The following is a 15,074-nucleotide window of genomic DNA, read 5'->3' as shown; positions in this document are numbered from 1 at the left end:
TTGATTTCTGTTTTGGAAAATTGATTTCTGCTCTTTGGACTTTATAAGTTGCAAAATTTTTAATATAAAAAATTAGGATCTGCTGGCATTATTTAACGTCGAAAAATCATTTCGCGAAATTTTAATTCCGGTTGCTCCGCTTGAAGACACCCCTCACCCCAACCTACATGCCTCCTCCCCCAGCAACCTGACTCCCCTCAACCCCCTTCTCACCGTGGCCTAACTGCCAGCTACCGAGCCCAAATCTACCTCCACCTCAGCTACCGACCCCAATATCCTGGCCCAGTCAAACCCAACCCCCTCCCCCCCTCCCCCCTCCCCCCACCACCACCACCACCTAGCATTTCCCTAAAAATTAAAAACTGCAAAATCATTGATATTTTTTGTTAGAAACAGTTTTCCGTTTCTTTGATATTTCTGATTTCGATATGGTTACTTTAGAGCTTATATTTAACGACACTTAGAGTCGTTTCGGGTAATCTACGGTCTATAATTGTTTGTTCAGCTTCTTTAAGATTTTTTTTTGCGTGTTTCAGTGTGAAAATCATTGACACCACCTTCAAAGACCCAGTAGTTCAACCTTTGACATCGTGTGATGAAGAGACCGGATGCGTGATAGAAGATGGATTTGTCCTTGTTGTGTTCCCATTCGCCAGGACCCAAAAAACAGCTGCAGTTTCGATGCCTCAGATTTCCCATTGACACTCAGTATTGTTTTTTAGAGTTAGTTGAAATCATTACTTGGAATTTAATCTCCATCATTTATGCCCAAGTCTTTATCAAAAAGGACAGACATTGAATAATGAGTGATAAGTATATTCGTTCCTTTTTCGCCTTATCTAACAATGTACGACCCGTTTTTTTGTATGAAGATAAGTTTTGTGGAATAAAAGAGATAAACTGAACAAAAATGGTCCACTTCAATTTTTAGAGAACTCGTAATTAATTATAGATAATGAAAAATAGAAATCATAACTTGACTTGTATTCTTCATTTTTAGGTCCACAATCGCGTAATGCTCTTATTAAATAGTACTAAAGTATTAAAACAAATGTTCGAGTTTTTTAACCAACATTCATATCAGATTCGGAACTATCTTGTAGTCTTCGAAAGTTTGAAACTGTTGGTTGTTAAGGAGAACACATAAAAATGCGATCCATGAAAGAAAAAAAAGGATCTTTTCCGTTTGTGCCCCCATTACGTTATGCTCCCCCCAGTTACAGAGCACGTGTCATTACGTAGTAAATCATCATGTAAAAATATGGCACGTGCGTCTGGGGGGTAAATAATATGCACCCACTAAGCTGGGGGGGGCACAAACGGAAAAGTTCCGAAAAAAATATGCACGGGGAGCATGTATATATATTCTCAGAGGGTCATCAACGTAGAAAGTAACAATTTCGGCAACAGATGGTTACAATTTTTAAAAAAAAGTAGCAGGGGAAATTATAAAGGTGCACGAAATTATGGGTCTTTCCATTGTATACCCCCAAGCTTAGAGGTCACATAACGTATACAACCATCATGGTAATTATACCATAATGGAGTGCTATAAATTCGTTGGGGGGGGGGGGGGCTATAATGGAAAAGACCCAAAAGTTCTAGTAGACAGAAAAACTAGAAGGATTCGAATGAATTTTTTATGAGATTACTTAAAGGAACAGGGCGGCTGGGTAATGTGCGTTCGCATATATTGTTCTAACACCGCTCATTCACATTTTAAATTGAACTGTCTACTAAATTAATAGCTCTTCGAAAATAGATGTTTGAGTAAAAAGAAATTGTTACAAACACAAATTACCAAAGGAAAGAGATGATGTCATGCCATATTAAAGACCTGCCGTTAATAACACTAGAAGACAAGAAAGATAAAACATAGCAGGACAAGTCCTGAAATACAATTCAAAGAATTGAATGAAAAACTTAGAAGTACTCTACCTGACCAGCAGATCAATTGAACAATGCCAGCCAAAACACAAACAAAATCATCTCAAAAATTGAAAAACAAACAAACATACTAAACAAAAGTATAATCATTGCTAAAATTTTGAAGCTTTTACCCCTAAGGCAAAATTTGATTACTTTAATTATATCTATTTCAAAAATATGTTCAAAACCAATTTTTGTTTCTGAAACTGCTGCAGTATTATATCTGCAAGGCCCTTGAAAAAATTGAAAAAAATTCATTGGCCCTTGAAGATCGATTAACTCAAAAATGACTAAAAATTTTTTTAATATGAAACCAATTGCAAATTTTAATTAAATGGCGCTGAAAATTGTAATATTAATATCCTAAGAATCATTTCTGTGTCTCTAGAGGCTATCCAGTAACCCAATTTCAAGCCTTAAAAAATTAATTGGTTGAAAGATCGATAGGCAATAATTTTTATAAAAAATTACAAATTACAAAAAAAGACATTTGTTTTTTAAAATGTTGAAAACCTTTCAATTGCCCCCTAGCAACTATTTAATAACATATTATTAAACCCTGTATGAGGTGATCTGGCTACTTAGGCAAGAAAAACTGAATAAAAAACAAATGTTTTGAAAAAACTTGAAAAAACTGCAAATTTTATCAGAAAATTTTTAAAATTCAAAAGGTTAAATTGTTAAAAACAAATCTATTGAAAGTAACAACCATGCAGTAACTTTTTCAGAGATTGACAAAAACTTTAGGAAACCTTAAGAAAAATTGCAAAAGAATAAAAAAAATTCAAAAATTCGAGACAAAAAAATGTTGAAAACCAATCTATTGTTACGAGAAACTATACAGTGCCCTATTCTCAGACCTTAAAGGAGATTCTCTGGGCCCTGAAGCTGGAAAAACTCAAAAAATGACAAAATTTTTAAAAAACTTGAAAAAAAAATGCAAAATTAATATCATTTTGCGTGTTTGTGTTTGTAGTACCAAAACATATTGCTCATAAGATGGTCATAACGAGTCATTTTGTCTTGCAAAAGGCCTTCATACTTTTTTAAAAAAATTCTACCAAAGACTAATCAAACAGAAACTAAAATAAAACACAAAAAAAAACATAAAAATATTGCACCATTTTGAGCCCGAAAACTCCTAAAAATGTCCTTTTAACCTTTAATTGAGGCCATCCTAGCAATTTCACCACTCTAAGCACTTGAAGGACTACTAACCTCCATTTTGTGCCTGTAATGGAACTTAATGCCCGCTGCGCTTTACTGTTTATCCCGTTTTGAAAGATCGAATTCATTGAAAAATGTGTGAACACATCCTAAAAAGAAAAACACAGCGCCCCCAATACAATTCAATTTCTTTGAATTGTAAAAAACAAAACTAAAAACATCAGAACACGTTCTGTACACAATACAAAGAATTGAATGAAAAAATCAGAATTACTGTATATGAGCAGCAAATCATTTGAAAAATTCCAGCCGGAAAGAAAAACAGTGTCAAAGTTGAGAAAAAAACTGAAATAAACAAAAATATTATCATTGCTAAAACTCCAGAAATTGTTAATCTGAAAGCCAAATTTCCTTCATTTAAATATTGTTATTATACACGCACAGTTCTTGGAATGGTATTTTCAGCCACTGAAGACAAAAACCACAGAAACAAGACAAATACGAAATTATCAAAAACGAAAATATCATTAACCTAATACCAAACTCTAGAGGCAGTTAGCCAGCCCCTGAGGGTTGAAAAACTCAACAGAAACAAAATAAAAAACAAATTCATAACAAACATCAGCTTTCAACTAAAATTAGTAGACAGATTTTTATTCAAATCCTTCAGAGACATTGGGAACGCTCGTTATTGAGACAGTGAATTAAATAAGGCCGAATTGGAGAGCCAAAAAGACCTGCTAAAGATGAGATAGAACACAGGATAAACAATAAATTTGTTCAACAAAAACAAACGTTAATTACGACCAAAAAATAAATATCTATGTTTTACCAACACTTAATAACAAAGTCAAAATGTCATCAGATAAAACGAGACAGAACTTTACAGAGAATTGAATAAGGCATTAATATGTGTCAATTGCATAAAATAACAATTTGCACGTCTCCAGGAAACATATGGAACCAGTCCTTAAATAGACTGATTAAGAAGTCCCTCAAAATGAACAAAAGAGAAAAAGTTGAATATATGTTATATGTAAATATTAAAAAAAATCTATAAACATTCAAATATCGAAATAATTCATGAATCATTTTCAATCACACTTCCATAGGAAGCCATTCTTAGTTGTGATTATCCGGAATATTTCGTACGACTCCGGACAAAAAGCGGCACTTTCATGTAAATTTTGAAGAAAACGGAGTCAAAGGGGTTAAAAGTAATAGCTCTTCAACGAGAAATTAATCGATGTTCAATTGATTTTCTCTTCAACGGCAACAAGAGACTTCATTTTAGTTCTAATGTGACAAAAAATCAGAAAAAGAAACTTAAAAAAATCAATTATCCAGAATTCACAACATTTTTAGGAGAACTCAAAGTATAAGAGCCACAATAACAAGTGTTCGAAATTGAATAACAAAAATTGTGTTTTCCGCAGGAAAAAGAGAGAGCTTTTTTTCACTGAGTCTGTCGTACAAATTGACAGAGAAAAACTAAAAGAGTGGCAGAAATAAAAAAATATTACTGATGTTTTAAACCAGAAAATTTGAAAAGTCAGAGGCACCAGAATTGAAAATAGTTCTAAAAAGAATAAGTTAGAACAGAACTATACCATGCGTAATAGAAAAGTTTGTTTCAAAACACGTGGAAAATTTGTTTCAATTGCGTTTTCTTCCATTGCCAATGGCATTTTTTATTGTGGTGATAAGAAAACTGAAAAGGCAGCAAAAATTAACTTAAAAATGGGCAATTTTCGAAAAGAAAAAATATTATGAAAACTAGTGGTATCGGAGCCGGAAAACTGTTTCAAAAAAATTATAACGGCTAAAAAAATTAAAATTTCATTCACCAGGAAGAGGCACTAATTTGTGTTTACTTAAACTAAACAACGAAATGAGAAATTTTAGAATTAAATGGCAAAGTTCATATGTTAACAGCGATTTTCTCAAAACAAATTCATTCAAAGACATAAGAGCCATTAGGAATCCACTGAAAACGTATTGGTTCACTTATGCATTTTAATGATTTCAACTGGGTCTTTTATTAGTGATAGCCAATCAAGAGACTGCATAGAAATAGAAAAATTGTTGCCAAAACAAGATTTTAATAAAAGTTGACGAAAAAACTTTGTCGAAGCAATAAAAACCATAAAAGCAAGGAAATTTCCCTGAAACAAAATTTTCACTTAAATATGATATGCCAATAGTTGACTATTCTCGTCAGTAACGAGCACAAAAACTTGCTTAAAATTTTTTTGAAAGAGAGACATCACCCCCATTGAAATCATAACTATTTTTAATTGTCAAAGACCACGATGATTCCAAAGGCAGCTTTGATATTTCCAGGTTTTCATTAATAACAAGTAATTATACCAAAGTAATTGACCGAAGTAGATAATACAACACAAATTTCATTTTATCAAAATTGAATGATGCCTTTCGGAATCTGTAATGTGTCACATATGCGAAGCGATTATTTTTAATTCACGTGTTACGGATTTAAAAAAATTATAAGCGCTCGACAATTTATTATCTAATTTTTAATTGTTTTATTTGTGTTTAGATTGGGGCCATGGTTTACAGACTTCACTACTTTCCCCAGAAGCATCTACGGACCAGTTGGACCATACTACATCGGACATCCCAACTCAGATGGTATTCAGTTTCTGATTCTTTGAATTATATTTAAACTTTTAAAATTTTGGCAACACTTCGGAGAGCAATAGAAGTAATCAAAAAACTTTGGTGGAAAATATAAGCTAAGCCAAAATTACAAGGCACTACTGATAACATAGTATACATCGTGAAGACAGCGTGAAAGAATTGATAGCAGTGTCAGAATACAGTATTTTATGGTCGAGGTTTGGCGGTGAATTTTTGTAAGAAATGCGGCGAGAAAAGTAATTTTCACCGCGTATTTCTTTCATCTGTTTGCGGTGAATTCGGTGAATTATTTATTTCACCACGTTCTCAGTATTCCTTCACGGTTTCCAACCTCTTACCTCCTGTATGCCTTCAACTGCTTAGTCCACTGCGCCAACTCTCACTTATATCGATGAAATTTCGTGTGAATTTAAATCAGATTCAGTAAACGTTGGGAATCAAATGCGGTGAATTTTTGTAAAAAATGCGGTGAAATTCACGGTGAATTTTTGTGAGATATGCGGTGAAATGGGGCGAACTCAAATATATATTTTTTTCAATTACCGCAATCACCGCATTTCTTACAAAAATTCACCCAAAAAACTCGACCTGGGTTATTTCACTTGCAATTTAGTTGCCAGCATGAGTCTGCTCTCCTACCAGCAAAACTCACAGTGGCAACTGGTCAGTGCCAAAATGTCCAACTCAACCCGGAGTGCCAGCCATGGAACAGTGATCAAAGAGTTCAACACCATTGTCTACACTCTGGAACTGAAACGGAAGCCAGAGTTCTACGTCTACTCCCTGGTCGTTCCCAGTGCTATTCTTACGGGTAACTTCCAATGACTGTTCTTGGCTTCCATGCTTTGAAAATATAAAAAAAACTCTTGCTGCATTCCCCTCACTATGCTTTTTTTCACTAAGGGGGGGGGGGACATTGTTTTTTTCCAGCTATGTTTGTGAATCCAACTTGCTTAATTTTGTCGATTTATAGTACTCGCAACATTTAAATGGTTTTCTGGTTTTGTTGATGAGATAAATTGTTTTAATATGACTTGTTACGTGCCCTTAACTCGTGCCCTTAACTATTTTCCTAAAATTCTAAAATAATTTTGAGCAAAGAACATGAGAAAACGTTTTCCCAAGTAAATTAAACTGTTTTTTTTTAACACAGTCTCTAATATATACCGACTACAATAATACATAAATAAACATTTTTTTTGTCACAGTCAGAATTAAAAGTCCCTTCTTTCACATAGCTATAGTGCTTCTTTGTTATAGCCTCTCAGTTCATTGTGACAACTATAGTTTTTCAAGTTAAATAATTTCAACTATTTTTTTTCAGTGCTGGTTGTGCTGTCCATCTTTCTGCCAGTGGCGAGTGGTGAGAAATTGGGTCTGGCGGTGACTCTTCTTTTGGCACAAGTTGTCAACCTCATGATTTTGTCCGGACTCATCCCGACAAACTCGCAGAACTTCCCAGAACTGGGTACGCATTGCTTTCTTTCCAAAAGTTCTTGTATAAGAACTTCTTGTAGTCAATCTTTGGTGGTTGAAAATTGTGTCTTTTTTTCAAAACTTTGACGTTAAAAAGCTTTCTAAAATTGCACCTTATTTTTTTTCTAACAACTGTTTAGCAGCGATTTTGATGAGCAATCATTGGCAAAAAAACATTAAAGAGTTTTAACAACTGAGATCAGAAAAAATGGATTATATGGGAACAAATGACCGCTACAGCGAATATCGTTGGTCAGGCTCGCAACAAAAGAAACGGGTGATCTAGTAACATTGTTTAAAAACACTTTGTTATACATTTGTTTTTCTGAAAAGACAAATAATCAGTAAGAGTGGCACATCTTTGCTCTCGATAGACCGGCTCGTTTAGCGTCGGTTGGTAATAACAATAGGATCACGTGCAATGATTTTGACACCATGGTTCCATTCCATTAGCTTGAACCATGTCACCCAGCGCGTAAACTCACCCAAAAAAAGGCGAATCGGATGAAAAAAATGGTCTTACCTATTGAAGTGGAAGAAAAAACTACAACTTTCAATTTGACTAACCTCACCTAAATGACAGGCGTTGTCCAAGTCTTCACGCATTACAATAAGAGAACCTCTTCTTTCTTACGCATAGATTATTTCTTTACAAAATAATCAACTACAGTGATTTGAAAATACATAAAAATAACTTCTCAGATCACATGATTTTAGACCTTAGCAACAAAATAGAAGAAAAAGAAAGCGGCCAAAGTTTTTGGAAAAAGAATGACACTAAATTAGTAGCAAACAAAAACCATATCAGTGCAGAAATAAAATATTTTGATACTGTATTGTCAATACAAAAAAATTATGAAGAGTTGATGTATCACAAACGCGATCTTTGTCAAGCACTTGCAATAAACAAATCCAGGGTGTTCAACTCAAAGCTGAAGAACAGCTTGATCAAAGAAAAGGAAATTAGACAGAAACTTCCGCACAAATCCAACACTTTTACATCGATATAACAAAATAGTATCTCGAGTAATGAGCGGCAGAACAACAAAAAAGTCAGTGAAATTTGACAGCAAATTAAGATGAGATCATTAAAAATCTCGACAGTCCTTTCTCAAAGCTGCATAAAAGTAAGAAGAGAGCGTCTTGCTTGACCAACTAAAGGAACAAGAAAATGAAATGACATCGGAAAACGAAATCACTTTTTTGTTTTTATCGATAAAATAGGCGTTGACTGATTCACAAAAATAACAATCAAAACAAAATACAAGCAAACAAAAGCAATCATAGAGACTGTATAATTTTCATATAAGGAAAATATACAAGCTTTTAACTCAAAAGCAAATCTTGAGTTATCGCCTTGCATTCGACTGTCTTGTTGGTATGTTGACAAGAAAAGTTTGGCTAAAAAATTTCTCAGAATCACCAACTTGTAGCTTTTGTGAAAAAGTGTTTAAAGCCTCTGAGCACATAGTAAATGAATTCAACACTTTGGCTGCGGCGAAAAACATCTCAAAGTTGACAATTGATCGTGACATCTTTGTTCATTTGAAAGTCAATACTCTTCGATTTAATGCAAGTGTTTTTTTTACGGACCATGTCAAAAAGCTCCCGCGAAAACGAAAAACAGCTTAAATTTTTTGTGAATTTGCGATACTCACCAAATCAATTTGTCTTCTTAATGTTTTGTTATTGATATATAGGCAACTGTAAATATCTAATTCTGATTTTATTATTTGAATTCCTAAATGAAGGGACTGAGTAATTACAATCAACAGTCATTTAGCTGGGTTTCTTGATCATTCACTTTGAAGGCATGATTGGATAAGATTATATCTTTATTAATTCACTTCCGTAAACGCCATAACTCTGCGAAACTATATAAGACCAGCTCTAACAGGCGTTGAGACATTAGAATTCATATAATTTTTCTTACAAAAATTTTCGGCGCATGCGATGAAGGCGTTGAAATTATGTAGGATCAAAATTAGAAAACGCTAAATTATGGAAGCTCAACGCTAAAAAAATGGTGTTATTCTGTGTTCAACAAACTGTTCCTGTCAAAAGAGGCATTTAACGTAAGAAATTCTTTTGAATGTTTCCATTTTGAAATTGCTTATCGTTTCAGGGTACTACTTCCTACTAACGATAATCTTGATAGCTGTCTCCCTTATCTACAATGTCATCATAATCTCAATCTACCACTACCAACACAAGTCCATATTTCGCAAATTCATCACACAGCTCAAGGCCTTCAAACCGAGTAGGTGTAATGTCTATAGATTTTCTTTTTTTGGGGGGGGGGGGGGTAATTGCTTGGTCGTGCTATTCCTCAATCGTCAATGCATTGTCTAGAAATTGGTCTTTGGCGGTCAATACACTTTACAGCTAAAGTCTAGGCTGTCGTTAACGTCAGTACAGTCATAGTCCATTTCGTGGAGTGAGATCTTTTAATGGACTGTTCTTTTGGGTCGATACGGTACTTTCATGAGTCTCGATCTCATTTAGAGTAACAAAAAAGCACAGGTACCATAAATAAGCGAAATCAGAAATAATTTATCATTGTCGTAAGCTTTTTAGCTCACCCATTGAGAGGAGTGGTTGATCAAAATTTACGTTTTTAATTAAAGAACAGAAAGAAAAGAAGAGATCTATAGCACTGTTAATTTGGGCATCTGATCAAAATTTTCACTGCTTAGTATTTGAATAATTCTAATCAATCACGATTGCACCAAACAAAGATATGTGGAGTTTAAGTAATCTTCGCAACGTGTTTTGTTAGGTCTTTTCATATTCTTGAAGTTGAACATCTGATCAAGTTCTTAAGAATAAGGAACGCTTTTTTCTTCGGTATACTGAATTCGTTATCGCAAAAAAATAGGCTGCGACCGAAACAAAAATGTTAGGAAGTTATAACCAGGTAGATAATTTTCAGGGCCCAAAGTTGCTGCTGTTGAAGAAAACAGCAGCTTTGATAATGACGCATTAAAGAATGAAGGCTCGTCATCCGATGAGACCTCCAGAAACGAAGACGACAAAGCAAATCTGGAATCATCGGTTTTGGCATTGATTCAAATTCTAATTGAACAACGAAAATCAGGCGACGAGTTTGAAGAACAGCGAAAGAAGATCTGTGTAGTGTCGGATCATATTTTTGGAGTATTCTTGCTACTTGCAATCTTTATCGTGCACATGGTATTTTTTGTACCATACTTCTAGTTGTAATTATTAGAATTGTAAAATGTAGATGCTACAAATTGATATAGCAAATTATATATGAATTGAAAAAGTCTTGGATACATAAGCATACATTTGATTACTTAAATGTTTCCTCAAAAAAGTTTCTTTTGGTAAATGATCTCTTTTTTAACAGATTTGTGTATTTTGTGTTTTAAGGCTGATTAGCGGTGGACTTGCTACTACCGCAAATATAGCAACCTGTAAAGTTATTTTATTAAATCTAAAGCGCAAGAGAATTCTTAATTGTCCCACATCCTTCTATTGGCCGTTGCTGTCGCTCAGAGTGAAGGATAGCAATGTGTATTTCAAATCGGTATTTAAAAGTAGTCAATTGAAACCATTAAAACATCAATTCTATCAAACTGAATTCGTTGGAAAGACCCAAAAACCACTGCCAATCTTAAAGCAATCAATATGAGGACGAGAGTCTTGATCACAACAATGAGGCTCGGTAATGTGCGGTCGCACATTAAGTTCCGACCCCGCTCAACTACATTTTTCACTTAATTGTCTACCAAATGAGGAAGAGATAAAAAAAATTAACATATCGTTCAACAAACTACTAAAAGAATAAAACAAACTACACTAGAGGGCCTATGAGACCTGTGGCTACCATAATATGACTACCAGAAAAGACGGCAAAAAAAATCAAATAGTTATAAATATTAATTACGACCAAAACTCCTTGTCCATTTTTTGAAAACCACTAATAATCAAATCAAAATGGCATTAGATAACATTTATACTCAGAAGATTAACCGGCACTTTTTTTGAACAAAATATGGGACTTTTCCTCAATACGACTCGGCAACAAGTCGACTAGAAATGATCAAAAGGGGCAAAGTTTATTAAAACATTGCTCTTTTTAAAAAAAAGACTTAAAATCGAACAGATTAGAAATTTTACGCATTAAATGCAATCATTGAGAGAATCTTTTTTGCCTCAACAGAGAGCGACTGAGGCCGTTCATTATCCAGGATATGTCATACGACTACAAAAAGAACGGCAAATACAGGCAAAAACTAATAATTTGCACGAAAAATTATGCACGAAAACGATGTCCCCCCAATCAATTAAACATTAAGCTGATCACAAAAACAATAAAGATCTTCGTTTGCAATTTTGAAGTAACAACATTTGTAAACCAAATGACGCCCATTATTGTGATACTGTGAAAAGAAAACCATGCAAAAATCACGATAATTGGTTTTATGAAAACTGGTTGTTCCAAAAAGAAAGACCATTTAAGTAGTAGAAAACCGTTGTGAAGAGCAAAATGTATTTCAATAGATAAATGATATGAATTGTATATAGAGATGCTTAGCTACTATTTAACAGAAATAAAATTGTCAGATCTCAAAAATCTATCTCTTTTTATATTAAAAACAAACATTTTCAAAATTCATAGCCAACAAGAGCTCTCGACTAAAAGAGTAGACAGTTTGTCTTGCAACTACTCGGAAAACTAATTGCGACTGTTAATGATGAGACTAAATCATAAGACTATAAAATAACATTAAATACAAGCTGAACTAATAAGTTTCACAAGCAACTTTAAGAAACCACAGTTTGAAAGCTATTAAATTTAAAAGATAAAAACCGCGAGAATATAATATCTTTAGTTGCGTCTCCTTTGACCATTATAACCTTTTTTTTGTAAAATGACTATCCCAAAATGGCACCACAAGGACCACAAAAACTGAAAAGTATCTGAACTTCACAAAATTCTGCTGAAACAATTTGTCTAAGAACTGAAGACATCATTTAAAACGCTTAAACAACAGACAAAATATAGTTTGATTCAACAGAACATTAGAAAGAGCACTAAATTTTGATGCTAATTTACAAAAAAGAAACAGCATTGTAAAATACAAAAAAAACGCAAACCAGAACAGGTATAAGTTGAAGAATACTATTGCTCTTTTTTGTAGAAATTCAATTTGAAAGTCAAAACAACCATTAGCTATTTACCGTTATTAATTATTAAGTTTATTTTTCAATCTATAGTTGGCCATTGAGAGTTTTAATTACAAAATGTTTAACAACAAGTATAGGGCAAAAATAAAAAAAACTCTACCAATTTTTACAAGAGAACGGTGTCGCAGCCCTTCAAACCATATCATATAAAATGAAAACAAAAAACATGTTAAGTTTCAAATAACGTTAAGATTTTTTCAGTTAGATTGTTAAATAAGGTTACAATTTAGAAAAGAAACAAAGACAACTGCAAAAATGGGAAACTATGCCCAAAAAACAGAAAATTTTCTATGAAAACTCGTAGCACCAAAAGCAAGAAAACCTTCCGTTAAAACAATCGGTCACAAAATTATTTTGTATTCTACACGGAGGAAAGGTTGGCTTGTACTTAGTGAGAATAAGCAAAATGTTGACTAATATAATATAAAAAATTGACAAGTTCAAAAAATCACAGAAATTTTCTCAAAACAAATACATTCAATTACATAAGAGACATTAAGTATTAAAAGCTGTTATTAACGGAGCCATGAATAAAAAATTTTGTCAGTAATTAAAAGAACAAAAACAAATTATTTTGAAAAAAGGCGGCATCAAAAAAACCAAAAAGTCTCTGTTTCTAAGAATCCATGATATTGTCGAACCTCTCCCTAATTTTGTCGCGCGCCCAGGAAGCCGACGAAGTGTTCCAGGTGTTTGGGAATTAGATCAATTGTTGCGTGGGCTTCTTCAAATATTAAAAAAAAGAACGATGTATTTTTTTTAATAATTGAGTTAAACCAGCAAAAAACGGCAAAGTTTCATTTCCTGAAGACTTTCATACGGCGTCTAATTGAAACTAGCGCTCTGTTTGAGATTAGGGTGTCTGTTTTAAGGTTTCTAGGTCACTAAGGTCGGCAAAATTTAACAAAGTGGACACAAAAAAATATTTTGTGCCATTTTTGGTGAAATGTTGAATTTTGAAAATTTTATCAAAAATTTTAGCCAAAATAAACTTCAATCAAACATTTCAGCAAGGTTCTTCTATCTCTAACGGTAACAACAACACTCTGCCGTTCAAAATCTTAACTTACTTTGAATTATATTAGCGAAATTGTGCCAAATTTTAGCAAAATTCACTGAAAATGTAAACAAAAACAGTCGATGTTCACAAAACTTTAAACCTCGATAACTCCCTGTAACAAACGAATATCGAAAAAATCTTTTGAATTCCGTTTTCTACGCTGGACGGGCTTTTCAATGATACCACTGACAATTTTCTACGATGAATATATCGATAGGCCAAAATTGACTGAACAGAAAAACCCAGTTGAGTATATAGTTCCTCCCTCGCCACTAAAGTGGGGTCGGAACAAAAAAAATGTTGGTACTTAAAGCCCAACGAAAGTGTGTCACTAAAAGCCTTTAAGGAAGAGGTACAAATGGAATTTGGTTTACACAAATTTTATGCAGACAGTCAGACTTAACCCAGTATTTGTCTTCCCGTGGTTCAAAAATTTTGTTCAATTCCATTAGTGTACTTCTAGACAGTTCTCAGTGGACTCAGTGGATGAATTGTTTCTCTATGCTCTCAGAAAATTTCTCTAGTGCAATACCAGAAACAAAATGGGGTGTGAAATATGACCTATTCCAAATTTCATAGAAGATCAGAGTTATGTTTGCTACCTAAAAAGGCCGATTTGTTACAGTGAGCTTTTAACTTCCGTTTTTTCTAGTTTTCGAAAAAAACCTTTCGTTGATCCAGTACTCATACCAAATCTTGCATCCATTCACTTAAAACTTTAGGAGCTTATTCATCTTGAACAAGGCAAAAAGTTTCCTAGAAACAGCCTCGGAATAATAATTTAGGCATCTTTCAGAGTTGTTTTGGGGCTATTGCTTTTTTCATCCCTGTCAGTCTAGTGTATATTGAATGATGCTAACGCTGAATTCCGTATCGCCCATTCTCACCAGTTTTGGGCGATAATGTCTGGGGATCAATAGGTCAACGTTTATTTTTCTTCAGAACGTAGTCCGGCTAAAATCATCGTATCTGTCTTCTGTAGAATATTTAGGTTGTTAAGATACTTTTTTAGGATTGAGAGAAATTCCGCGAAAAATTTTGTTAACCGTTTGCGCTAAATTTTTTCAAAAATTTTTTTCTAGTATTTGCTGACTAGAGCAAAGTAGAAACTCGATTATGTTAGTTCTTTTAAGTACAAATCTCTTCCTCGCGCATATAGTTCCTTCTTCAAATACCTTGAAAAAAAACTCAACTCTTCTCTCTTTTTTATACTAATTTGAATATAAAGAAATTCTTTATTTTAATCAAGAAAATAAATTCCGTTGCTTTTACTCAATTACTTGGGACGAATTTCAATCAGAAGTTGAACGATTATCAGCATCTGACGGCGGTTTAAAAAAGAACGGGAAAACTGTTCTTTTTGGTTATTGGTGAAAGGAAACTCGGAAAGGCACAGGAAGCTTTCATTTACTTCCGTTTGTTCTGCAAGCACTTTTTGGAATTTTGTTATTATAGAAGTCAAGTGACAAGTGTAAACAGCAATGGAGGCTAAACGGAAACCGGTTTGTTGGACACTGTAATATGAACGTGAAGAAAAACTCTCCTTCACTGCTAGCGACGTTCATTC

General features: G+C 33.7%; 1 pseudogene; it reads left to right on the top strand.

The window, feature by feature from the left end:
• Positions 1 to 536: 536 nt before the first annotated feature.
• On the top strand, positions 537 to 10,585 carry LOC142355068 (neuronal acetylcholine receptor subunit alpha-6-like; annotated as a pseudogene).
• The last annotated feature ends 4,489 nt before the right edge of the window (positions 10,586 to 15,074 follow it).

Source organism: Convolutriloba macropyga, unplaced genomic scaffold, assembly GCF_964194025.1.
Source record: "Convolutriloba macropyga unplaced genomic scaffold, txConMacr16.3 SCAFFOLD_4800, whole genome shotgun sequence".
In the NCBI taxonomy this organism is placed as follows: domain Eukaryota; kingdom Metazoa; phylum Xenacoelomorpha; order Acoela; family Convolutidae; genus Convolutriloba; species Convolutriloba macropyga.
Note: the sequence above shows the minus strand (reverse complement) of the source record. Positions and strands in the feature narration are given on the sequence as shown.